Here is a 27,594-nt window from a genome sequence, read left to right as displayed (position 1 = left end):
TGACTACTGACTATGTATTTTTCTGATACTTTTTAAATGTGACAAAAACTGTAACACTTAAATAGCCCAGTATACTGGTGTTAGTAACAGTGGCACAGATCTCTGGGGCATTTTGTTTTCCAATTCTTTGTTTTATAGTCTTAATTGTTCTACAGAGAGAGAGAAATAAGAGAGGTCATGGTTATAAAGCTTTACAATAAAAAAGGAACAACGATTGGACCCTGAAGCAGTGAAATAACGTTTCAGAATAAGAGCACGTCTCTGTAGTAGTAGAAGCTGATTGCGTTTGTAGAAAATGTAATTCTGGCATTACTACAAAAGGCACACTCGTTCGCAGGAAGTTCCTGTGGGAAGCTTGCCATCCACTTATTAATATAGATGCACTAAAAGAGAGTTAGGAAAGGAAAATATTTTTTTTTCATAGTAGCAGAATGGTAGCAGTATGATGTATGTTGTTATATTAATCACAGTGGAGTGAATAGACTCTGGTGCTCAGAATAAAGCAATCCGGTTCTGGCTAATAGCTCACCTTAAATAAGTTTCATGTAGGGTAGTTTCTTGTAAACATTAATGACTTCCCTATTTGTCAGGTGGCATTTAAAGGATTGTTGAAACCTGAATCATCTGTACTTTTTTCTGGTATGGACAAGCCTGTATTGAAAGTGTTCAGAAACAATAATGGGAACTAGTTTGATACAGAGGGTGACCTCGGAATATGAAAGTTTAAGCACATCTGATGGATAGTGGAGGGAATAAATATTTTAAGCAGATTTTGAACAGTAGGTACAAGCCCTTTACCATGAATGTCCTGCAAAAATAGGCACAGTGACAATGCATAATAGTATCATAGGTTCATAGGTTCATACTAGGCTATCTGCCCAAGGGCATTTATAAGCCTAGCCCATAGTTATGTGGCTTTCGCCACCCCTTTAGTTTGAATAAAAACTATGCCTATCATTTTTCTGTGCCTCTGTCAAGCAGTGACACTGAAGTAATCCCTGGGGTATATCTGCGATCTCCCATCCATTGGTCAAGATTCCTCTTGAACAAGGCCAGCGAGGTGCTCTGCCTCACATGTACCGGGATTTTGTTCCACAGCATAGGGAGTCTCTGAGTGATGAATCTGCCCCTCCAGCACGTTCTATTTATAACCGTGTCAAGGTTTAAGTCTCCCACCCTTGTGGTTCTGAGGGATCTAGATTTTTTGAGGTGAAGCATATTCATCAAATCTGGGTTTGACATGGCCTTATATGTCAGGCACAGGTCACCTCTGAGCAAGCGGTATGAGACTGAATAGAGCTGGAGTTCTTTCAGTCGGGCAGCATAAGACATATTTTTGAGACCCTTTATCCTTTTGGTGAGGAACTTTTGGGGCCTTTCAAGCTGCAGCAGGTGTCTGGTCAGATACATTCCAAACGGGCATTGTACTCAATCATAGGTCTAATGAGTGATGAGTACAGGGGACGATGACCTCCCTTGATCTAGATGTGAATCCCTTCATGATCAGGTGGGCGATATAGAAGGTTTTCCTAACTACTTTAGCAACATGAGTGTCAAACGAAAGGCTACTGTCAACTTGGGTCCCCAGATCCCTGATGACTTTTTCTGTGCTCAGTGGATTGCCACCTATATGGTAGCTAGGGGTAACCTTGTTTTTCCCAAAGGGTATGACTATGCATTTTTGGCGTTTAACTTCAGGCCATGGCTCTGGCACCAGTTATCCGTTTCTGTGAGGCCCTTCTGGAGGATATCTGTGTCAGATGTGTTTTCGACTATAGCGCCCAGTTTGCAGTCATCTGCTAACTTTGTCAGCCATAACCCTCCTGTGTTTGCTTGTACTTCAGAAAAGTAGATGCCGAACAAGAGTGGACCCAGGACTGAGCCCTGTGGGACACCACTTGTGACAGGCTTTGAGTCTGACATGGCTCCATCAACTCTGACCCTGTGGGTTCTGTCACTTATCCTTTGGGAATTCCTCTATCCTTGGTAACTGTCATATTGACAACACACCCCTTAGAGTTGACCCAGTAGTCAGGGACTTAGGAACACACATAGATAGTAATCTAGCCTTTGATCATCACGTGTCTACCGTGGTGAGGAAATCATTCTATGTTGCACAACTTAGAAACAAAGTTATGTCATCTAAGTCCAAGGAAGTCATTGTTCCACTATATATGGCATTCATCAGACCTATCATTGAGTACAATGCCCCCTTTGGCATGTACCTAATCAGGCGTATCCAACAAGTGGAATGTCCACAGAGGTTCCTCACTAAAAGAATGCAGGGCAGAAGTAATATGTCCTATGCAGACCGCCTCAGGGCCCTATTCCTGTATTCTGTCTCCTACAGGGTTTTGAGGGGAGATCAATGCCTGGCATACAGGGCATTGTCAGACCCCACTCTGATGGACCTCCTGCATATCCACAAAACAAACAGTACCAGAATTACCCATTCTATAGACTTAAACTTTGCCTGTGATATAAATAGGACCTGCTGGAGAGGTAGGTATGTATCCCAGAGATGACCCCATCTATGGAACAGGTTCCCCATCCATGTGAAGCAGAGTTCCTCTCTAATCCAATTCAAGTGCAATTTGGACAATTGGATAGGAAACCAGAAATTCATCCCTAGTTTGGCACCTATGTCTCTGATGCAAACAGGTAACCTATAAATGGTTCATCTCCCAGGCAAATGCTTACACTTATCAAGGGTATCAGAACTCCTCAAAGATTTAGGATGTATGGCTAGGCTTATAAAGGCCCTTGTGGTCGTTAGTCTAGTAAACACCTATGAACCTATGAACCTATAAGTACACTTTTGTTGTTGTTGTTGTGTCTTTCGGCTTTTCCTGGTTAGGGGTCGCCACAGCGGAACTCCGGTCCGCTAATGATTGGTAGTTGTTTTTTACGTGCCGAGTTACCAGCCCTGACGCACAACCTTCAATGAAGGTATGCCCATTCACGCATGTCTCCACACAGAAGACGCTCTAGCTGAGAATCAAACCAGACAGCATCTTACTGTGAGGCGACAACACTACCGCAGCACCACCACCACGGGTCGAGTACACTGAGTAGGTTAAAAGATTAGATAAACAATAAAAGTAATAATTATAGTAGATTGCAAGTTATTTAATCTACTCTTAAGAGTTCAGTTTCAATGTCATACCCTGCTGGAAAGTACCAGAAAATTTATTGGGACAAAGATGGGCTAAGCTTTCAGGGCAGGAGGAGTGGGTGCAGATAAGGTAACGTATGACTGAAAAAAAATAATTCTGAGTTTAGTGACATAAGAACCTGTTCTACAGTAGTAATGATAAAGAGTCACATGAGTGTCGTTATTTTGACCAAATCACAATTGACAGAACAAATCTGACTGAAAACTCAAAATTTATCACCCCAAACATACCTTAAAAACTTGCGCTTTGCCTGCACCCCCTACTATATATATATGAACCCTACATTCACACAACTGTGAGGAAAAGAGAAAACACACACACACACACACACACACACACACACACAGTGAAACACAGCTGATGTACAAACACATTTCACAGAAAACTTCTTGATATTCTGAGAGCAACCTGTATTGTTCAAAATGATGCTGTAGCTTAATGGACACAGCTTTCTCAATTAATTTAGACAGACATGACAAATTTTTTGGAGTCTTTAGGTGACTTAGGGACATGCTTGAGTAATTGCTGATCCTTTCTAAAGTTCAGAAAATGCATTTTGCCAATGAAAGACTTGCTCTATATATGTCATTGGAATAGAAATAGTTATTGCTGGCCTTGAAGAATATGGGGAAACAACCCATCATAGACCATTCCCCAGGCTGTTTTTCTTTCAGTAATGGCTGTGTAGGTGCTGTGTATGGCACAGTATGCAACTTCAGTACACAGCTGCTTTCCTAGTAGGCATATTCTAAGCAGTTTCAAAAACCTTTTTTGTCACTTTGGTAGAAAGTAACCAAAACAGGTGCTCCATAGCATTTTATGACAGCCAGAGACAGTGTAATGAGCTCCACTTGTCTTGCTGCATTCCCGTTTCAAATGTCATACTGATATGTGGACTTTGCAATGCAGAAAAGGACTAAGGTCTTATCAACTCTAACCTATTGTGAATGTTCTCCTTTAAGATTTAAAAATATTAAACTTGTGTGTGCAACATCTCCCTACTTGGCTGGAGCTGATATTTTTCTCCATATTGCTTTTTGTTTTTGTTTGTAACAAGGTCATGGCTGAGAGTAGAGTGATGAGGGCCAGACCAGGTCCACTTCTTCTTCTTCTTTCGGCTTTTTCCCGGTTAGGGGCTGCTACAGCGGATCACCTTGTCCGCACATTAATTGGCAGTGGAGTTTTACGGTGTCGAGTTGCCAGCCCGGCGCCCAACCTTCCACAGAAGACACACTCACACGCACACCTAGGGCCAATTTAGAGTGTCCAATCCACCTGCAGCATGTCTTTGGGATGTGGGAGGAAACCGGAGCACCCGGAGGAAACCCACGCGACCACAGGGAGGACATGCAGACTCTGCACAGAAGGCACCCCAGCCGAGGATCGAACCGGAGAACTTCTTGCTGTGAGGCAGCAATGCTAACCACTGCACCACCGTGGCCGCCCCCAGACCAGGTCCACTAATGTTAAAAATAAATTCAATAACTAACTGTAAAAAATGTATTTTGAAAAATGTACTTGTTAAAAACAAAAAAGTCTGTTATGTCAGTCTACAGGGCAAGTTATTGATGTACATGCAGTAATCACTTATGTTTGAGCCTCCATGAAGGCTTTAACCTTTGTCTATTACATCACTCAGCATGTGTTTTAAAATGACCTGGATGACAGCACAAACATGTTATGTCATTAAATGTTGACTACTGCCACTGACTGCAGGAGTGTGCACTAACTTGATAGTGATAGTATCATATGGTGCTTAACTGAGTGAACCTGGAATATTTTATACCTCCAAGGTCGAGTTCTGGGGTCTGTCACAGGGCTGTGCTTAGTACAGTATCAGAACTTTTGCCAAAACTGGAATTTTAAGATGCATGCGGGAGTTGCAGCCTGTTAGCCATCATCATGTCTTGATCATGTAACCACCAGAAGATGGTCCACCCCAGGCCCTTCCCATTTCAGGTGGTCCTTGGTCTAGTGCTGCAGTTGTCTCCTTACTTGCATCATCTTCTGATGCAAACAGTAACTATAGATAGGCATACATACCAACAAAAACATAGTTTACATATGAGAGTATGCAGTACAGGAAGTAGCTGGTTCCTAAAGTGGCATGTCACTTACTTACCACTTGATGTTCTGCTGCTGTTTGATTAGCAAACTTGCATCTTAAAATACTGGGGTAAGTGAAGTAAAAGATAACCGCCCCAGAAATTATAAAATATTTTCATGCAATTTACTACTTGCACTGCCTTCTGAATCTCATGTAGTCATTGCGGCCTACCAGTAGCTTTATTGGCACTTGTGAGGGTAAGCTCAAGTTCTCATATGCCTAAGGAACTCTAAACAAAGATGGGTGATAAGTCTAGAGTGCATAAAAAAGTTGTTGGGCTTTTATATTGTGTGCTGAGTGCAGAAGTAGCAGGCAGTTGAATTCTGAAACGAGGATCATGTTAGAACAAGAAAGTAAGTTTACCACGTTAGTACAGTTTTACAGATCTGAATAGGTGCAGTTGCATTCCCTTTGAAACCACTGATGAAGTGTTGTGTATTGGCACGTACATAACTCTGCAGTAACCATCCCTTTTTCTCAAAGGAAATCTCCCAGTAGCATGCCATGGGAGAAGGCCTTCAGAGAATACTGCTCTGAGTTAGTAACTTGCCAGTGATTCATTGTTCAATCAACATTAACAAAAGCAGCTGCCTTTCTTTTTGGCATGCAGGCTAAAAATAAATAGTAATTGACTTTTTTTTCTCCTTCAGATTTGCTTCCTTGTTCTTTTTACGAAATTTAAAAATGAGTAGGGGTTGGGAAGTTTTAGCAGGGAAGTAACATGAGGAACGGTTTAAGTGCATGATCTCTGTGAATGTGCAAGTTGTGGCCTTTCAGGGTGAGTTTGGCACAGACCGAGTTTTCCATCTTCAATGGTTATTCATAGAGAGACAGTTTATTAGTGAAGGGCAGTAATTGTAATTTGTACTGTCATGTGACACGCGCCTCTTCATTTTACTCCTCACAATTATAGAGCATTTGCTAGAAATAATACATATATGTGTATGTTGAGGGGGCAGGGCTCATTGGTTTGAGCATTTCTAAAAGTAATTGTATAAACCCATGTCATGGTAAAGGGAGGTTTATGAGCCTCCATCCTAAAGCAGCAGCTATGCAAATTTTCTGATTTGCTGGGTTTGCATCTGCCTCTTAGCTGTAGCACCAGCTGTGGATGAGCACCATGCTTTGCATGGCAATAACACAGACATTTCGGCTGGGGCAGCATGGGAAGAGATTTTTGGATTATACCAGAACAAATAACCACCATTTGTGCAAGGAATCAGACTTCCGAACCTGGAATCCACAGCAAACATAGGCTCAAGCTGCTCTTGGGATTGAACCTGAGATATGCTCAGTCCCACGTTCGTTTTTTTTTTCTTCTTATGCAGTAGATTCTTTGAACAATAAATGGGGACTACAGAATTATTTGGTGCTTAGTGTACATGACACATACCTTCTGCACTCCTGCTGCTTTAAACATGTCAACTCTGTAGCCCACAATGGAGTAGTTAGCAGTGTCTGAGATGTAACCAGCCAGTGTTATAGCCACATGAAAATACCCTGCATATGGGTCTTTTAATTTACCATTATATGTAGTCTGCCAGGTAGACTTTGAAAACTTACATGATTTAATAAAGCAGACCTGGATGTTGTTGAATATTGGGATGGGGGCTGGCATGCTGAAGCTGTCTGGGACTACCAATTACTGACCTTATGAAGATTCTTTCTTTGTGTGTGTGTGTGTGTGTGTGTGTGTGTGTGTGTGTGTGTGTGTGTGTGTGTGTGAGAGTGAGTGTGTGTTTGTTTTGTCCCCTCCACCTGCCATTATGCTTCACTCCTAGCAAGTAGACTCATTTGTCCTTCCTTACTTTGGTGAAGTTTGACCTGAAGGGGCCATTACTTAGGTACTGCCATCAACAATCATAACCTTGCAGTGGTGTCATCGCATCTATATTATAAGCTTGAAAGCTTAATAGAGCAAGTGCCCTTTTATCGAACTGTAAACATCGAAACCACTAAATAGCGAAAACATGGAATAGTGTTTTTTTTTTGTCCAGGGAAAAAAATCACTGCTCTGCAAAAAAAAAAAAAAAAAAAAAAAAAAAAAAAATGAAAACACAAAATAAAGTGTGTGTGTGTGGGGGGGGGGCTTTGACCCCCACACACCCCCCTACTTAAATATACCAACTCCAAGATTGCACCACAGTAGAGGAAATGGCAAAGTCCTGAAAACGGCCCAGTGATTTTTTTCTTTGGGAAAAAAAAATCACTGTTCCGTGTTTTTGCTATTTAGTGGTTTTGATATTTAAAGCTCAATAAAAGACAGTTCACTCTTTTAAGCTTTCTTGCTTGTGATATAGACCTGTGTCATCAAGGTCACACTTAAAGGAACAACTTGAAATATTATTGAGTAAATTCAATTACAATATAGGAAAGAAGCTACAGCAAAGTAAGTCCTGCAGTTTGTTGTAATTGCACAGGGTGACTGCAGCAAAACTAATGCACATGTGCACCAGAAAGCTTCACATGGCCTTCACACTAGCGGCTCACTATTACTTTCTTAGAATTCTATTGATTCCATTAAGGTCAGATGGCATGTTCACAACAAATAGCTTGTGCTGTGCTCCTATACTTTTACAGATTTGCTTGCAGCAATTATTGGCACTTATTCACAATTCCCCCTTGCAGTTTGGTAGAAGTTTTTTTTTTTTTTTAATCCATGTCTCTGTTTGACTGGGATGGGGCAGTGAAGTGAGTGGATTTATTTTTTTAATTAAAAAAAAAAAAGAAAACACAACTTGTGGCTTGTGCAGGACACTTTCTTTCTTTCTTTCTTTCTTTCTTTCATTCAAGGACTAGTTGTCATAATTTTGTTTTATTTTGGATTCCCATGCAACCTGAAAACTGCAGTCAAGGTAACACTTAACCACTTATCGGAGGTAACATCTTAGTGAAGTTTTCCACACAGTAAAGCAACTTGCTGTGCTTCTGGTAAAATCAAGGTTTAGGGCAGGGCTTGGCAAACCTCTGTTTAATAGCCTCTGGTCGAGCCGTTGTACTGATAAATATTAATCAGGTCAGCACAAAATGGAGTCAGCAATATAATGTGAACAGAACTGACTTCAGAAGTATATGTGACATAGCTAAAATGAAAAAGAGACTAAATTATTGAAAGAAAAGTGGTTCTGGGGATTTTCTTTTTGTTTTGTTAATTCACAAGTGTGTCTGGAAATCCATTTAGAACTGTGTGGAATGTCAGAATTCAATGTTTCTAGAAGAAGTGGAACCACAGAATGTTATAAAAAGCTATATGCAATGTAAGTGTGGGAGTCATTGGCTTCAGGTAAAAATCACTTCGGTCAGCTATTTGAAAAGCTATTGCCAAGCAAACCTATGAAAGAAAATTATATCTTTCTCAAGTTACAGGCAGCACATTTCTTCCTGCTTCTTGACTGGATGAAGTCATTAGGTCTGTTTTTATTAATATTACCTCTTGAGCAACAGAACTAGCAGACACTTGTCATATTTTGCAGATTGCTTATGAAAAAAACATTTATTAACTTCATTGTGAAAAAAATTGCTGGTCTCCTTTCCGAAGATGTACCATCTTTCCAGCATTAAAGCAAGTCTATCAAATCAAAAGCTACAAGAAGTTGAGAGGAAACATCACCATATCTCTCACCCTCTTAGTACAAGAAATCTAGAAAAAGCGTAAAATAATTGGGGGGACAAAGGCCCACAAATAGAAACAGATTTCAAATATTGCTCCTATAAGCTTTGAAAGTTGCTAAAATAAAATTATTTGTGTTAGCATGTTTTTTTTTCTGAAGGATATATAGTTTGAAACACAAATGTAAGTAATAATTTGGTGATGTCAATACTCATAAAATTTGTGGAACAAAAATCTGGACAGCTGAGAGGTACAAACATGACTCTTATTTGTGGAGAGGTAACAAGAGCATTAATTTTATTTTTTGTAGTAATTGTGGTTGTATTTACTGCCCTGAAAGGCTGCCCATAGACAAATTTGGATAGTGTCTTGAGACAAGCCAGGTTCTTTTCTTTTTCTGTATAGATTCAGCTCGGAGCTGTTACTGCTGGCATTGAAAATGCAAACCTGGTTTCAGCCATGATGCAAGTCTAGTCTTGAATCCAAGATACATGCAGTAAATTTAGTGTGGTTTCCAAATAAGCAGTCTTCCATTTCACAATAACTGGTCTCCTGGGGTTAGTCCCTTTTTAATTTCACCAAGTCTTTTGGGTTTCTAATACCATTATGGGAAAGGACTCCATTCCTAAGTCAGAGTATGATTAAAGTTTGTGAAATTAGTATGCAGCACCCACAATCTGCACAAAACTGACTTTTCTGTGGTCCATACAGACTTACATGTATCTGCCCAAAACAGTTTTTTCTGTGGTCCATACAAAGTTACATGTATCGGTAACATATCTAAATAAGACTAAATTATTTTTACTATGAGACCAATTACTACTACTACTATTGGAACTGTCTGGGTTTCCTTATTCCACATTGCCTAGTTTCTGCCTGCAAATCCTGGTATTTAATGACTTTGTATCTCTGTGTACATAAGACACTGTAATCAATTATCAATGCTACTTTTATCTTCTTTTCATGGACTACTCTATCTGGTGTTTTCTCAGATCTGTTTTTTGAGCTGCTGGTAATCCCATGTGATTTAAATTTTGTCATTCAAAGTGTTATGGCTCATATTTCCAATTTTTTTTCAGCTACTTCAATATTGTAATGTTTGCACAATCCACAGTGCAGCAGTCGTGCTACATTATTATACCTTCAGCATACAGTCGCTCTGCCATTAGTGTTTTGGACCCATCAACAAGATGTGTGACTGTTTCCAGTTCTGTTTTACAGTACCTGTATTTGTTTCTCCCACGTGTTCAATGGACTTTGTAAACCAAGGTGCACGTAGTCCACTATTCTGGGCAGCCAATATTGCCTTTCATCTTTTGGTTTAAATTCACCTCTTCTTAACCATTCCTGCATCAGATCCTGATTGACATGAAGTTGTTTCTAAGTGTTTTTTGTACATGCAACAATATTTATGCCTTTTCCACATTTCAAAACTTCTCATCTGATCCTTCTCCTTATAGTCTTTCTTTTGTTTATTGGCACATTAAATTGTTGCCTGATTTTGTCTACTTCCTTTGTGATTTTAATTCCTGCTTTACACTGATATGCTTCTTCTAAACTAAGCAGAGAAGGTGTTTTTGACTTGTTCTCCTCATGCATTACAACTTTCAGTAAGTTTGAATGTGGTGAGATTGGCAGATATGTATGCAGTCCTATGATTCCAGATCTATACATATAATAATTTTGAGGAGGCCCATACCTCCTTCAGAGCGAGGAATATACAATCCTGGTATATACCGATTTTTCTTTATCATTTGATAAGAGTGAAGCATTTTTCTTCTTTTACAGTCCAACTGATCAAATACCTTTTGGGACCAATAACACCATAACTGTAAGTTAATACAATATCAAATTGATTTATAGATTGGACTTTTTTCCTAGACATCTGCGCTGTTTTGAATTAAAATATTCCTTACTGAGTTGTGTTCACATTTGTTCATGTTTTATTGTCGATCCTTCATCAATGTCCAAATATTTATACACACCCTCCTGCTCGAGTTTCTTTGTATCACATTCCTATCCAAGACTAATGTTTTCTTGGTACTACAGATTTCCTGCTTTAAATGTCGCTTTTGCACATTTATCAAGACTAAATTACATTCTTTTATCATCTGAGAAAGTTTTGACCACTTCTAGTTGTGTTTTCAGCTCCTCATTTGATTAACTATGCAGTTTTAAATCATACAGAAAAAGATGAGAAGTCTTTACACTTTGTTGTTTTCTGTGAACAGAATTGTAACAATGACCTAATTTAAGTAGACAGCTTAATGGGTAGAGGGCAAGGCAAAAGGGCAGGGGTGAGAGAGTCACCTTAGAATTTCCCCCTTTGAATTTTTATCCCTGGGATGATAATGTGTTCTTTATCATGGCTTAGCTGCAAAGTGGTTTGCCTCTGTTTCATGTCACTGTAATATAATTTATCAATGCAGGGTGTATCTTATATGTTTGTAAGCGTTCTTATATCCATGGATGTGGAGTGAGTGTGTGAAATGTTTTTTGTAATCCTTCCATGCCATACTTAGATTCTTTCCTTTTTTACAATTCTCCATTATGATTTTATTTAATAACAAATGATCCTTTGATGTCCTTACATTCACTGCTGTAGTGTTCCTCACAGATAGGGATTCCCTGCCGTGGAAGCCTGAACGTCCAGCCAGTATACCAAAGACTACTTGTTACTAAAAACGTCACCCAAATGCTGTTTGTGTAGTGTAGGGCATGAAGGTGACAGTCAGGCCTACTATAATCAGGACTTCTTTGCTGCCAGTCTGAATGTATCTTTTTACCATCGGTCTGTTTACCTGCATCTGTTTTCTGCCAGTTGAATGCATTTTCATTCTCCAGTGGCTACCTACTTCTGTTTGCTGACTTCTTTTGCAGTTGCAGATAAGTGCCCCATTGGGAATTTTGTTTTTTCTTACTTTTTTGTACTCTTTGGGGTTAGTGTCATCCAGGAAGAGTAAATGCCAGTGTGGGAGACAAATTCTCCATAAAGACCGCCGTGATAAGTGCCTTTTTTGCCTAGGAGCTTCCCATGACCATATGTCTTGATGTATTTGTCATTCTGCAAACCCTTTGCAGGGACTTTCTTCCATTTCCTTGTATCGTGAGAACCAGCCTCTTAAGCTTCTAGTTAAAGGTACCGTGGAAGGAATCTCCTGCTGTGAGGGTCAGCCATTAGGGAAGAAGGTGAAAAAAGGCACGACCAGAATCTTCTGCTGTCCAGCCACTGCCAGGAGTTTCTCCCAAGGTTGTTATAAACCTGGAGGCTCACCTGGCTGTGTGTTGGATTTCTCTGCCGAGACTGTGTCAGAGGCCGGTGAGGGTCCTTCTGGCAGCACATCCAAAGAGGCTTTACAGGCATCCATCTCAGTTGTTCAGGGGGAACCAAGGTTAATTTTTTCTGAGGGACCTAGGGGAGTTCCACAGTTTTTGGTTGGGAAAAAAATTCCTACTATGGTTCTCGACTACTGTCCTGAGTCTGTGCCTTCTCAGTGTTTTGGAGGGGATGATTTCCTTTGGGGACACACTCTCTAGGATGATGGATTTTTTTACGTGGGACTGTGCTCAGGTCTCTGATATCCATACACCTGTGGCTATTCCTCCTGTTTTGGCTGTTTTGCTGGATTCCTTTCCCAACGTCTCTCATGCACCTGATTCTCTGCCCCCTGCTCCCAAGAAGCCTGACAGGTTTTACAGGGTGCCTGAGGATTGTTCTTTCCTTTATAAATGTGATAATCTATCTCAGTTGCTTCCTTCACCTTAGTTATTGCCTTCTGACAAGGGCAGCAGAACTCTGGAAAGGTTGGGTATGAAGGCTTAAACTTGTGCTACCCTAGCTTTTAGGACTATTAGCTATCAGACCCATATGTCTAGGTATATGTTGGCTCTTCTTTCTCAGGTCTGTCAACTTATTTCTGATTTTCCAGACTCCTTTTTTAGACTCCAAGGGTTAAACATCTGTTCTTTTGTTGTTAGGGGCTTTCTCTCAAGTCATTCATCATTCGATTAAATGTAGTTATGATGCAGAAGTTGACTCTTCTAAGGCTGCGGTTTTTGATTCAGTGATGGGGAGGTATTCTTGGCTTAGGCTTCAACCTCTATGCGATGATATTAAAGTAAGTTGATGGATGCTTCTCTGGATTCTAAACTTTTGTTTGGGGAAGCTGCTGCTGGTTTGTTCAAGTCACTTCAGGGTAAGGGTAAAGTCTTGCAGGAGGTTAAACGTGTTTGTTTCTCCTGTCCCTAAATTTCAGGAAAACTACCTTGCTAAGCTTGCATTTGTTCATAAGCAATCCCATCCTTATACTAAAGATAGGAAGAGTGGCAAACAGGGACTCCAAAGCTTACCTTTCTGGACAAACCAGGTGCTGTATGACTGTCTGTTTCTTCCCCGCCACATTTCTCTTTCTCTTCCTGTCTGGCTTCAGATCACTCAGGATTCTTGGGTTCTATCAGTTATTCATCAGGGTTACTTCATGGTGTGGAAATCCCATCCTCATTTTATGGGCATTCCTCACCCTCCTCGAACTTACCTTTTTCCCAGAGGTTCTTCAAAATCTCTTGCCTCAGGGTACTATTCAAGAGCTGCCTGTATTCCTAAGGGGAAGTGGTTCTACTCAAAACTGTTTCTAGTGCCCAGAATAGAGGGCACTTGGAGACCTAATCTAGAGCTATCTCATCTAGACACTTTTCCTCTCTTGCTCCCTCAGGCCTATATGGTGACTCTGGATCTCAAAGTTGCTTATCTCCATATTCCAATGCATCTTTTGTTCAGGAAGTTTTTGCATTTCTCTGTTGCTTCTTGGCATTTTCAGTTTTCTGTTTTGATCTTTGGCTTTTCTGCTGCTCCATGGATGTTCACCAAATGCCTTGCTCTTGTGATTTCTTTTTGTAGGCTTTGCGGGATCCAAATCCTTCCTTACTTAGATGACCTGTTGATTCAGGCGTCCTCTCCAGAGACCCTTTTGCAAAATCTTTATTTTGCTGATTCCCTTCTTCAGAGCCTGGGGATTACTATAACTTTCAAAAAGTCTTCTCTGACTCCTTTTCAGGATCATGTTTTTCTGGGTTGCAGGATTCAGCGGGTGCCAATGCTTGCATCCCTGCCCAGTTCAAAGGAGTCTTTCAAACTCTTCTTCCTCTGGTTTCCATTACTGCCAGGGAGTTTCTGAGAGCTATGGGTTTCATGGCATCCACCATTCTGATGCTTCATCTGGCCAGACTTCACGTGAGTAAAGTTTCAGTGATTTCTGGAGTCATTGTGGCTTCAACATGCACACTCTCTAGACTTTGTACTTCCTCTTCTTCCTGTCTCAGACACAAACTTCACTGGTGATTCAGCAGTTATCTCTGAATCAAGGGATCCTGTTTCATACCCCTCTGCCCTCTCAGGAATTGTTCACAGATGCTTCAGACATGGGATGTAACATTTAGATCCTTAAAAGTACAGGGGGTGTGGTCGTCTTGTCGGCAGAAGGAGCACATCAATGTCAAAGAGGTGAGAGCTCTTCTGCTGGTTCTTCAGGCCTTTCATCCCCTTTTCTTTCTAGGGCCCCCTCAAGGTGTTCACAGACAATTTATTTATTTATTTTACATTTGTTAACTGGGATTGTTCAACTGGATACATGTCCATTTTCAGTGGAGGCCCGGGGATAAAAGCTCCAAAGAAACACATATGCAAGACATACAAACAATATATTCTACATGTTTCTAATATATTCAGCCAGACAATATAGATGAGCACACATTATTAATTCCTTTACAAAGACATAGAGAATGATCAATACATATACAAACAATAAAGTATGGTAAATATCTAGAGCCCCATCATGCATCTGAATGTGGTATTTAAGACTGTGCAGTCCTATCAGGAGATTGTGTTTAAGGCAAGAGTTATAGCAGGAGTGGAGTAGGACTGAAGTTAGTCTGGTGTGGAGCAGGGACATAACCATTTGTTGCTGAGATGGCTTTTGAAAGATTTTTTTTAAATTTGGATAGAGAAGATTCCAGGGTAATGGATGGAGGCAGGGAGTTCCAAATTTTAGATATGTAAGATGAGTAGAGGGAGTCACCGGCATGGTTGTGTGATCTAGTAACTTATCTGTGGAGCGGAGTTGCCTAGGACAGGAATACTGCTAAATTAGGTTTCTTAAAGGTGGTGGTTTGTTTGGGTGGGAGAGCAGCTTATAAGTAATAAGTTGATTGTATGTAGATTAATAAATTTGGCAGTTCAAGCCAGTCCAATTGTTTTAGGTTATGACAGTGATGGGTTCTAAAAGATGAGTTATTAGCAAATTTGGCTATTGGATTATAGGAGGTTGCCAGTTTGCTGGTTTCCGTTTTGGATAGATTTGTTAAGACTGGGGATGCATAAAGTAATGTTGAAAGCAAGTGAGTGTGAGCAATTGTGGTCCTAGCAGAATTGGTCAGGAAGGATTTGTGTTTCTAGAGACTACCTAGCTTTCTGTGAGTGTTTTTAATAGCTAGATTAAGGTGGATATCAAACTTTAACTTATCAATGGTGACGCCTAGTAGTTTTGTGTGAGATTTGGGTGTGATAAGTGTACCATTTTAGAGTGAATATTGAAAGTGGTGGTAAGGCTGGTATTTTGTGAGGGGTGAAATAGCAGGATCTTGGTCTTTTTGGGATTAAGAATGAGGCCATTGTCAGTAAGCCAGTTTTCAACTGAGTGGAAATTATCCTGGGTTTTATTGTGTAATTCTTGCAGGGTTGAGGCACTGCATATTATAGTGCAATCGTCTGTGTATTGGATAGTGCAATCATCTGCGTATTGTATAAGGCTAGTGCTATTTGCTGCTGAGTGGAGATTGTTTGTGAAAATTGAGAGTAACAAGGGACCCAGTATTGATCCCTGAGGTACCCCAAGAGTGACTGGTAAAATTAGGGACAAGTTATTGTTCCACCATACTGCTTGTTGCCTGTCCCTAAGATAGTTGTCGAACCAGTAGATTGATTGGTTGTCTAAGCCTAGTTTTTTGAGGTGGATGAGTTTGTCATGGCTAACCATATCAAAGGCTTTTGATAGGTCTAAGAAAAGGGCAGAAGTAACTTTACCATTGTTCCTGTTATGGTTTTTGGTATCTGTGAATGCTAACAGAGCTGTGGTGGTACTATGACCTGGACGGAAACCATGCTGAGTTGGAGATATGAGTTCCTTATTTATAAGGTGGGACATAAGTTGATGGTGGATGCATTTTTCTAATATTTTAGCCAGTGGAGATAGAATAGCGATTGGTTGGTAGTTGGATATGTCATAAGAAGTGCCCCCTTTGTGAAGAGGTATGATATAGGCAGTTTTCCAAATCAGGAGCACTGTAGCTTCAGTGATTGATCTATTGATTATGTGGTATATCAAAAAACAGGGAGAAATGAGATCTTATCTTCTTTGCTGGTTGGCACTTCTGGTATGGGTTCTTGCTGTCAAGTATCAAGTGACTCTTTAGGCAGTTTATATCCGGTCAGAACATTGTGGCAGACACTCTGAGCAGGTCCTTACCTCAGTCCCATGATTGGATGCTTTATGGGGATGTGTTTTTGGACATTGTCCACCATTGGGGTACTCTTCAAGTGTATCTTTTTGCCTCCCTTCTGAACAGACAACTTCCTCTGTTTTGTGCCAGAGTCCCAGGATCTCTGGTGTGGAAGATGGACACCCTGTCATTTCCTTGGAAGGGGATGTGTCTTCATGCATTCCCTCCCCTTCCTCTCATTCTGAAAGTCCTGTTCAAAATTCAACAGGATGCTCCCAAAATCTTGTTGTTGACTCCCTTTTGGCTGTGACAGCACTAGTACCCTCTACTTCCGCATCTAGACAGGAGCAATCATCACAAGTTACCTCACACAGTGGATCTAATCACATAAGACAGGGGTATCTCTCATCCATCCCCACCTGTCCACGCTTCAGCTGACACTGTGGGTGATAGGATTTTCATTCCTCACAGACACCATTTTTCCTGACGACATGCTGCAAGTCCTGCAGGAGGCCAGGAAAACTACCACAAGGAAATCCTACTTTTTCAAATGGAAGAAGTTTTCTTTTTGGTATTTCTCTCGTAACCTGGACACACTTAATGTGAAAGTTCCTTTGGTTCTCCCTTATTTGTGTGAGTAGCTCAATGGTGGTTTAGCTTGTTATTCTGTTAAGGCCCACTTATCGGCTGTCAATGATTGTCTGCCTTTTTCTCCTCCCTTAGCTTCTAGATTTGAGGTTAAACAATTTCTTAAAGGTGTCCTTAATATTAGACCTCTCAGGAAGCGTGTTCCTCCTGCCTGGGATCTTAATTTTGTTTTGGAAAGGTTGACTCAGGCTCCTTTTGAACCTGCTGCCTCAGTTTCCTTGTTGCACTGTTCCTGGAAGACCATTCTTTTGTTAGCTCTTCTTTCTGCCAGATGGGTGTCCGAGTTGAGCTTGTCCTCCTTTTTTGGTCTTTTATGAGGACAGGGTGTCCTTGCGCACTATCCCTTCTTTTATGCCTAAGGTGGTTAATGTGCTGTCACTGAATCAGTCAATTAATCTGCCTACTTTTTTACGCTGATTGCAATCTGACAGTGAGAGGGTGCTGAATACTTTGGATGTGAATAGACAACTCAGGGTTTATTTGGATAAGACTAAGACTATTAGAAAATCTGATTAATTGGGTGTCTCTTTTCACCCTAGGTCTTTTGGACTTGCTGTATCCAAGCAAACTATGTCTTCTTGGTTTTCTAAGGCTATTTCCTTTTGTTATACTTTTTATGGCAAGAGCCTTCCTTCTTCAGTTAAGGCTCATTCTACTAGTGCTTTTTTAATACTAATACTAATTAATTAATAATAATGTTAATATTAATACTAATTCTATTCTTGAAGCAGCTACTTTGACTTCTGTGCATACCTTTACTGTGCATTACAAGTTGAATGGTATCTCTAGAGCTAGGGCTGGTTATCTAGTGCCGTTCTTCATGGCTTTTTATATGGCTTGTCTGTGCCTTCCCCCTACCTAGTATCCTCTTAAGCTTTGGCACTCGCCCATCTGTTAAGAATACTGCAGCAGTGAATGTAAGGACATAGTACATTTGTGTAAAATCTTACCATAATGGTAGATGCCCTTGCGTATACTGCTGCAGTATTCACTCTCTCCCTCCTTCCCCCTAGTCTTATGCCTTCCTTGGATGTAGAGAATTTTACCTCTTGGGTTTCTTGGACTGTATTCCTACTGCAACATTCAGTTCTGATTATGGTAGGCCTGAATGTCAGCTTTATGCCCTATGCTACACAAAGAGCATTTGGGTGATGTTTAGCATACCATTTAAAAGCAACACGTAGTCTTTGGTAGACTGGCCGGACATTTAGGATTCCATGACAGGGAATCCCTATCTATTAACAGTATTGCAGCACTGAAGGCAAGGACATCTACCGTTATGGTAAGATTTTACACAGCTGTACTTTCCATATGATTTTCTTTTGTTGCCCTTCTGTTCTATTGCCATGACTGAGTTTTCTTTTAAATGACCCTAAGTTCTTGTTGGCATCAATTCTAGTATATAGATTATACATTATCGTAAGACAAGTTCTTGGTCTATAATTTTTTTCACTCTTAAGGAGGAGTGTCATTTTTCCTGTTAACCAGGTTTATGTCTGCTATGGATGTTCAAATAAGTAGTTCATACGCAGGGCTAAATTTTCATGTAAAGATGCTAATACATTTAGCCAGAAGTTAGGTACTGCATATGGGCCTGTGGTTTTCCAGTTAGGAGCTTCCCTTAAATTTCTCTGTTACTTCATCCCATTTCGTATCGTATATATTTGAACTTTTGTTTGTTCTACTTCTTCTGTCCATTCAGCATCTTTGTTACGTTCCACAGTCTTCATAGATATTTTTCTAAAATGTGTCTGTTTCCCCTTTTTTGGTGACGTTTCTTTCTATTCCTTTTGCTTTGTTTCCCAGTTCTGTATAAAACTCTTTTGGATCATCAAAGAATTGCTTATTTTGTACTTTTCCTTTATATTTATCTGCATATTTTGTACTTTTTTACTACCTGTGCTGATGTCTTTAGTTTATTGTTTACTGTAGTGCATGATAGATCCTGATCTGTTCTGATACTGTACATTGCTTTTATCACATCTGTCTTCCTAAGTATTTTTGTTGATCTGTTCCCTCTTCTATACTCTTCTAAGAGTGGCTCTTCTTTTCTTAATTGCTTCATAGTTTTCTCTGTCCGATACTTCCATAATGGCATTTGATTTCTTCTCTTCCTTTCGTATAGTGCCTTGTATTTTTGTAGTAAGACTTTATCTATTATTAATTTTACTGCACAGTAATATATCCTATTTATTTCTGTTATGTCACATGAATTTTTGTTAGTAGTCTTGATTACTGTGTTTATTTGTTTTATCAGACTTCTAACATTTTGGGTCATATTGACTTTCTGTAATCTGTTTCTTTCATCGATCTTAATATGTCCATCATCTCTATTAAATCAAGCAACTCTTCCCTTAGATCTTTTTCTTATAAACTGAGGGAACATTCTTTATTCTTTTGTGTCCTGTAGACATTATGCAGAAAGTTCCAGAACATCTTCCTGTGACATATGTTGTCAGCTGCATCCTGTGTCAACCATTGCTCTTTCATATAGGAACTCACTGGTCAATGACTCCACAACATTAACTCCATCAGAGTTGCCTCAGTTTCTTAATCCTTCCCTTGCGGCGCTACTCCAACTGAACATTTGTACTGGTTTCCTACAGAAGGCTCTAGAGTATTTTCATGTGACAACTGATCAGATGCTTCCCATTTGATCTGTTTCTCCTTAATTTGGAGACTTGCTGTTTCATTATGCTGTATATTACCAGAGTTGGATTTTCTACACTAAATCCTTCACTTTACAGGTAATTCATAACTTCATTTTCTATCTCTTTAACTTTTCCATTACTAATCCTCTTTTCTACTTCCCATTTGTTTTCTTATTTTTTGTTTTTGTGTTGTAAAAGTTTCCATATCTGGATGCCTTTGCCTGTATTTCTCTTCCAGTATGTTTTTTTGTTTTTTGTATTGATTAGTTTTGTAGTTTCATTTGCATAAATACTGCACCATATTAAATCTCTTTTTCTTTCCTATGTCTGTATTTCTTCTTCTGATGTCTCCCACTCCACCTGTTTCGCCTTACTTTGGGGACTCATTGTTCCATCATGCTGTGACATAACCTGTGTTAGGCTTTCTGCACTCAGTCCTTCACTTCTCAGGTATTCCATAACTTCAACGTCTATTTGTTTAATTTCTACTGTACTTATCATCTGTTCTACATTCCCCCTTTGTGATCTTATTTTTGATTTGTGAAATTTTCAATTTCTGGTTGCCTCTTTCGTACATTTTTTTCAAATGTCTTTGGAGTTGCTTTTTTGTATTGATTAGTTTGGCTTTTTCCTTTGCATAAATATTGCACCTCATCAGATCTCGCTTTCTTTCCCATGTCCATATTTATTTTTTATACCTTTCAAAAATCTCTAGATTTTCTTCTTTATATTTTCGTACTTCCTCCGTTGCTTTTTATTCCAAACGGCACAAGGTTTCTCGGTCTGTATTATGTTTTTATAAACCTATTGTATTAATGAACACAAATTTGCATATGAAGCTTTTGATAGTTTTTCTTGTGCAAGTGTTTTTCTTTCCTCTAATTTCACTATTAATCTTTTTGAATGTCTTCTGTCCAGAAATTCTGGGCTTCTTGCATAGTAGTAATAATTCATAATTTCTTTCTTATCATTAATAGTCCACTCTGTCATCTTTATGGCTCTTTTTGGCCTGTCAGTTTTTTGTGGACTGCTACTTCCTTCTATAATGGAGGGGGGGGGGGGGGTAGTATCCTCCCTCTAATCCTATTGTAAGAATGTTTCCATGTCTTGAGGATTCTACACTGTCATTTTTTCCAGTGCTTGTACCAGTGCATCTTCCAGGATTGGACGCTTTTTTCTCCTTGGACTTGTGCACCCAGCTGTCTTTGTATATTTTTAACCTACATCTGTTTATGATGTATGCTGTATAAAACACATTCTATATGTCAGTGTTTTCTTGGTGCCATTTTGTAAAAACAGGGTCTACCTTCTGAAGGTACTCACCAAGACTTGAGGATGAATTCACTTCCAGAAGTACTCCTCCTCTCCTCTGCTTGCTGATTTTATCATCTCTCCATCTGGACCCCTATGTAAAGTAGCTTCTGTGAAGAGAGCCTAGTAGACTTCTTTATCAAGATATCGATAGCCAGACAAATAAATAAATGGATCTTATAATCATATCATGGGTGTCAATCCATTTTTTCCCATTACATATGCATTAAGGATAGTGATGGGTTTATACTTTGCTCTACTTGATTCGGGTCAATAGTGCAGAAAATGGGAAGGAATGGTTCTGACCTCAAGTCTATACAAATATTTGCTGCACACCTTTCCGTATGAGGTATGCATTATTGTGGCTAGGATCTTTTTTAATAAGCTGCAGTTTGTAAATATGGATCCCACATATCTAAGTCACAAGTGGAATGAATTCCAAGTATCTGGGAGTGCTTTCTGCAGTTTGCAACAGCATGACTAATGAGGCAGTGCAAATAAGTTGCACTTTTTCAGAAAATGAGAGAAGTAGCTGCTGCTTAGACATCTTTCAAAAACGTCTTTAATGAAGACATTTCACAAGTGTTCTCTTGGTTTTTGATGCACACTTTTCTAAGCGCTGTTTTCTTAGCAGCTGTTATAGGAATCAGACCCCTTTGTTAAATCAGTGTTTCTGCACTCTTTTGTCTGCTAGCTCATATGACTCTTCATTTCCTTTGGACCTGGAGGTTTACTGCTTGGGATTTCAACCCAGTCAACAACCCATCAAGGAGATAGCTTAGTGATAGGTGTGAAAGATAACCTTCTTATTTCCTCCCGTGCATCAACCAGACTTTGCTGCTGGAGTTTCCTGTCAGCTGGACAAAATATATACTTGTTTATTACATGCTAAAAACGTAAGTGCAAAGCATCATTGTTTCTTGATTTTTAAGATGTTGTTTGCTAGTGGCTGTGGGAGAGAACTAGAAGATGGGCAGAATAGATGTTCTTAAGTGTCAGACCCACTGTATCATGCCAGTATTGCAATGGAGTCATATATTTCCTTCTGCATGGGAGTTTCCTAAGCAGTTCCTGAATTCTGATTGGTGGAAAGAATGAATCCAACCAATGACCCATAAAAGGCCTTCTGCACTAACAAATTGATAAGATAAGAGCATATCTATTACTTTCAAAGCAGTTATCATCTTGAAAACCTAGCCTAAAATATGATAACCCTGATGCCTGATGTCTGATGTCATTCAAGTGTCCTGACAGGTATATTTTTAAGAAGACACTTGTTTAATATACTAACCCCATCCTTTTAGACTTAAAGAAAAGCCTCTTATGCACTGAAAATTGGGATGGAATGGGGAAACTGCAGTTCAAGTAATTTACTATTATTATAGCCCCCTTCCTGATAGTTGCCTTATTTAATTATTCACATGTGAAATGATTGTCCTTCAGGCAGTCAGGATTGAATGTCGTCAGGGGTATAAAACTTGCAGCCGATACCATTACATCAGTCCTTCTTGCTGCGTGGTGGCCGAAGCCGAAGCAGTTCACAAGTGCCGGTCGGCTGACTCCTGAAATTTTCGTTTTTGAGTTTCAGAACCAAAGTCTTCAAAAAAAGTTAAGTACCCCGTAGGGGATCCTTTTTCTTGCTCTTAACCGATGTCAGTAAAAGTTAACAATTGTCTTACCTGTGGAAAGCAAATACCTCATAAAGATTTTCATTCGTACTGCATTCCTTGTTTAGGCCCAGACCATGACGTCCCTTGCTGTCGGTTTTGTGCCTTATTCAACCCCCAAACTACTCATTGCCAGTCAATTTTCGCAGCAAATTATTTTGGTACTCAGTTTAACTATCCAGAAATGGCTTTGGTAAGCCATCCAACTACTGATTATTCCGAAAAAACGTAAGGATAAAGACAGAGACAGACTGCATAGGTCCAAAACTGCCGACGATGCTTCCGTTAAGCTAGTCACCAGTTCGCCAGTACTCAGGCGATTTTGTAGCCCCTGATACCCGCTACTTCAGATTCGCAGACCTCTACTGAGACCCATTCAGAGTCGGGTATGCTGTGAGATGCTTCTTCAACTATGGAACCTGTCTCTGTCTCTACCTTGGATGGGTCCGGAGCCGCTTTACAGGCACCGGCTTCTGAGGGTGTATTCAGGCCTACAGATTTGCATTTTAAACCAACGCCATCTTCTTCATCCAATCCTAAAACTCGACCCACGCCTAGAAAACAGATGTCCAGACCGCATGGTCAGGCCCATATGCCTAAAAAACAAATGCTTAGAATGTCTGAAGACCTTATTACTTTAATTAGGAGAAGCCAGCCTTCCCCCTCTAAGAGACCTAGAACTGATTTTCCTTCTGATTTTTCTGATCAGGATTCTGAAATCTCTAATTCTTCTGATTACCAGGATTTACCCTTATCTACCTATGAGGATTCTGATGCAGAGGATTCCATTCCCTCTGCTTCCCCTCCAGAGGATTTTTCTTTTGGTGAAAGCTTGCACACTCTTAGGGAGCATTTCCGCTGGGAAAGCCAGGATTACTCTGACTCCAAAAAGAGGCTTAGGGAATTTTTACTCCTCCCTCAACACAGGCATTTAGCTATACCTCCTGTTCTGGACATTGTAGATGATGCCTTCTTGGAATCTAGCCTGTCCCCAGACACTTTACCTCCAGCTCCCAGAAAACCTGGCAAGTATTACAAAGTACCTGACTCTCACAAGTTCCTCTTCAAGAATCCTACTGCGGATCCAGAGATCATTTCCCAAGGACCAAAGGGCATTAAGGCTACTGCTGCCAAAAATCCTACTCCCTCTGGTAGAGATTCTAGGGCCTTGGACAGATGGGGTAAGAAGGTATACACTTCTGCTACTTTGGCCATTAGGGCCTTAAATTGCCAGTTTCATATGTTAAAGTATCAGCAGCATATTATGGGACTACTTAAACAGAAAATGATGTTGATTCCTGACTGTGCGGAACATAAAGAATTACAGGATTTAATGCATTCTGCTGAACAAGTTGGTAAACATACTTTGTAATGTGGTTTTGACTCTTTACAGGCATCTTGCAGGGCTGCTGTCACTGGGTCTGTACTTAGAAGGCATGCTTGGCTTAAGGAGCAAAACTTGCCAGATCATGTTAAAGCTAAATTACTGGATGCTCCCTTAAACCAAGACAGCCTGTTTGGCAACAAGGCAGAAGAAGTCCTCAGAAAGATGGAGGAAAAAGGTAAATATATGCAAACTGTTAAAGATTTCCTGCAAGTACAGCCTCCCAGATTTAGTAGGCATTGGCCTTCAAAGAATTGGTCTTTTCCAGTCTCTTCCAGGCCTTCTCAGTTCAAATCCAGGAACAGCAGACCACCTAGGTTACAGTCTCAGGTTACACACAGGCCTAGGCAGTGGGGGGTTCCCACTTCAAAAACAGGAAGTAGTAAGACACCCCCCTATGGAAAAATGTCACAGTGACTTAACTTTAACCCTTCCAAGCACTGCTCAGCTGCCTGCTCCCTTAGGAGGAAAGCTTGCCCTGCATGCAAAAAACTGGGAACTCCTTACCCAGGACAAATGGGGTTGAAATATAGTTTCCCAAGGATACAGATTCCACTTCCACACCTTACCAACCCTAAAAGGTTGGTCAGACCTACCCCCAAATCAGTGGGCAGAGGCTCAACAGCAGGTTCTCTCTTCTAAGTATCAGGGCTATTCAACCTGTCCCAGCAGAAGAAAAAGGACAAGGTTTTTATTCAAGACTTTTCCTGGTACCCAGAAAAGACCGCTCTTGGTGTCCTATCCTGGACCTCTCTATTCTAAACACCTTTTTGGTAATCCCAAAATTCAAAATGCTAACACTTCAGCTGCTTCCTATGCTTGGCAAAGATGCCTGGTTGGCAACCTTGGCCTTAAAGGAAGCTTACATGCACATTCCAATAAGGGAATCTTGCAGGAAATACCTACGCTTCAGGGCAGGCTCCATGCACTATCAGTTCTCTGCACTTCCCTTTAGCTTATCTACTCTGCCCAGGGTATTCACAAAGTGTCTAGCTCTAGCCATTGCATTTTGCAGGCAGAGAAATATTCAGATATACCCATATCTGGATGATTGTCTGATTCAGGCAGAAAGCCAGGACATGCTATTAAAACATCTGGCATTCGTAAAGAAACTTCTAACCCCGCTGGGGTACACCATAAACGAAAATAAATCTCATCTAGTACTCAGCCAACAGATTGTATTCCTGGGAGCAAGCTAGAACACAACTTCCCAGATGGCTTACCTCACGCCAAATTTGTTTAACAACCTACTTCAAACTACTGGCCACAAAGACCCAGCTATCTGCAAGGAAAATGTTGCAAGCCCTGGGGTTCATGGCCTCTTGCATTCTACTAATTCCATATGCAAGACTGCATATGAGGAAACTACAATGGTATCTAAAAAGCCTATAGTGCCAACATTCTCAGGACCTGGAATCAATGATTCCTGTCATTCCTTGTATAAAGACAGAGTTCCTTTGGTGGGCAGAGGCCTGCCACCACAACAAGGGGCTCCCTTTCAATCTACCCCCTGCCGCCCAAACCCTAACAACAGACGCATCAGACTATGCATGGGGGGCTCACTTGGCAGGGCAGTGCATTCAGGGCAAATGGAACCCGAGTCAGATGCATCTGCATATCAACCACAAAGAAAGGTTAGCTGTACAGAATTCCCTGACAGCCTTCAAAGACCACATCCTTCCAGGACAGTTATTGGTAAAGACAGACAACACCACAGTTATGTGGTACATAAACAAGCGGGGGAGACCCACTCATACCCTCTCTGCAGACTAGCCATGGCTCTGTAGAACACAGTCTTGAGCTACCAAGTGCACCTACAAGCTCAATTCCTGCCAGGCAAGCTAAATTCATTGGCAGACGACCTAAGCAGAAATCTCATGGACCCACACGAATGGAAACTGGAACCAAAAATATTCAACCTCTTGAGGAACAAATGGGGGACTCCAGAGATAGACATGTTTGCCTCCCCCAGAACTATCATTTGGACAAATTCTGCAAAAGGACTTCCCCCACAGTCAAGCTTGGAAAATGGATGCCTTGTCCTTTACCTGGGAAAGCCTCCCAGTTTATGCCTTTCCCCCTCTGGCTCTCCTCTCGAAGGTTCTGCTAAAGATCAAACAGGACAAACCAAAGACAATACTTATTGCACCAGACTGGCCCCACCAGCACTGGTAACCCCTCTTGTGCAGCATGATACTGCTGGAACCATGGCACCTGCCTCAGACACCTTCCCTGCTTTCCCAGCAGGCGGGCCAGACTCTGCACCCTCAGCTTCAAACCCCGAACTTTGCAACGTGGCTAATTCCTTGAGCTCTCCAATAGCATCCCTCAGTAAGCAGGTGCTGGATGTCATTCTGGAAGCAAGAAGACCTAGTACTAGAATATCCTATGCTGAAAAGTGGAAAAGATACTGTTCCTGGAGCCAGACCCAGGGTATGGGCACTACGCTTCAGTACTTAACAGAAATGCTCCACAAGGGCTTATCCTTCTCGTCAATTAAAATTCATGCCTCTGCCATTTCAGCACATTATTATACTAAACCACCCCTCTTCTCTCACCCCCTGTTAAAGCAATTCTTCCAAGGGGCTAAAAATTTAAGATCCCTCAGGCGAGCCCCTACTCCAGCCTGGGACCTTAACTTTGTATTGGAAAAGCTCACTCTCCCTCCATTTGAACCAGCTGCAACTGCAGAGTTGAAATTCCTTTCTTGGAAAACAGCCTTCCTTTTAGCCATCACTTCAGCAAGAAGAGTGTCTGAATTACAGGCCCTCATGGCAGTGGAGCTCTTTATTATCTTCCATGCAGACAGGGTTTCCCTCAGGACCAATCCTTCCTTTATGCCCAAGGTGGTGTCTAGTGTGGCCCTAAATCAGTCCATTCATTTGCCTACCTCTTTCCTGAATCCACAAAACAAAGGAAAACGAATTCTGCACTCTTTGGACATGCACAGACAACTGAGATTTTATTTGGACAGGACTAAGCCTCTCAGAAAGTCTGAACAGCTGCTGGTTGGCTTTGCTGCAGGGGCAGAGGGGAAGGCCATTTAAAAGCAAACCATTTCTAAATGGATAGCCCATTGCATTCATTTTTGCTGTAAGCACCATGGAAAACCTACCCCACAGGGGATAAGATAACATTCCACCAGGGCTGCATTTACCTCTACAGCCTTTCTCAGAGGGGTCCCTACCAGGGACATCCTAGAAGCTGCTACCTGGAGTCCACATCTCTATTTTTTCTAAATCCAGAGCTGGTTTTGCCACTGCAGTTTTGCAGGGCTTAATAGCTGGCCCTAATGCTCTTTAACTTCCTCCCTTCCTTAGCTTTGGGAATAAACCCAAATGTAATGACTGCAACAGTGAAACACAAGAACATAGTACAGTTGTGTACACTTACCATAAATGTAGATGTTCGAGTGTATTCACTGCTGCAGTCCTGGTTACCTTCCCTCCAGCCCCCTGACTTCTCTTGGCTCTACCTTTGCTTCTTGTTTTAAGCTTTCTGGTGTATTTGCTTTTTGATGGAGGTGTAACATAACATATAATTGCT

General features: G+C 40.8%; 1 protein-coding gene across 1 annotated transcript in view; it reads left to right on the top strand.

Annotated features, from left to right (window-relative positions):
• The window catches only part of NECTIN1 (nectin cell adhesion molecule 1), a 620,587-nt gene that overhangs the window by 532,078 nt on the left and 60,915 nt on the right, over positions 1–27,594 (top strand). The window lies entirely within an intron of this gene.

Source organism: Protopterus annectens, chromosome 8.part0 (assembly GCF_019279795.1).
Source record: "Protopterus annectens isolate FY-2018-M chromosome 8.part0, PAN1.0, whole genome shotgun sequence".
NCBI lineage: Eukaryota > Metazoa > Chordata > Ceratodontiformes > Protopteridae > Protopterus > Protopterus annectens.
This window is presented reverse-complemented; position numbering and strand designations above follow the sequence as displayed.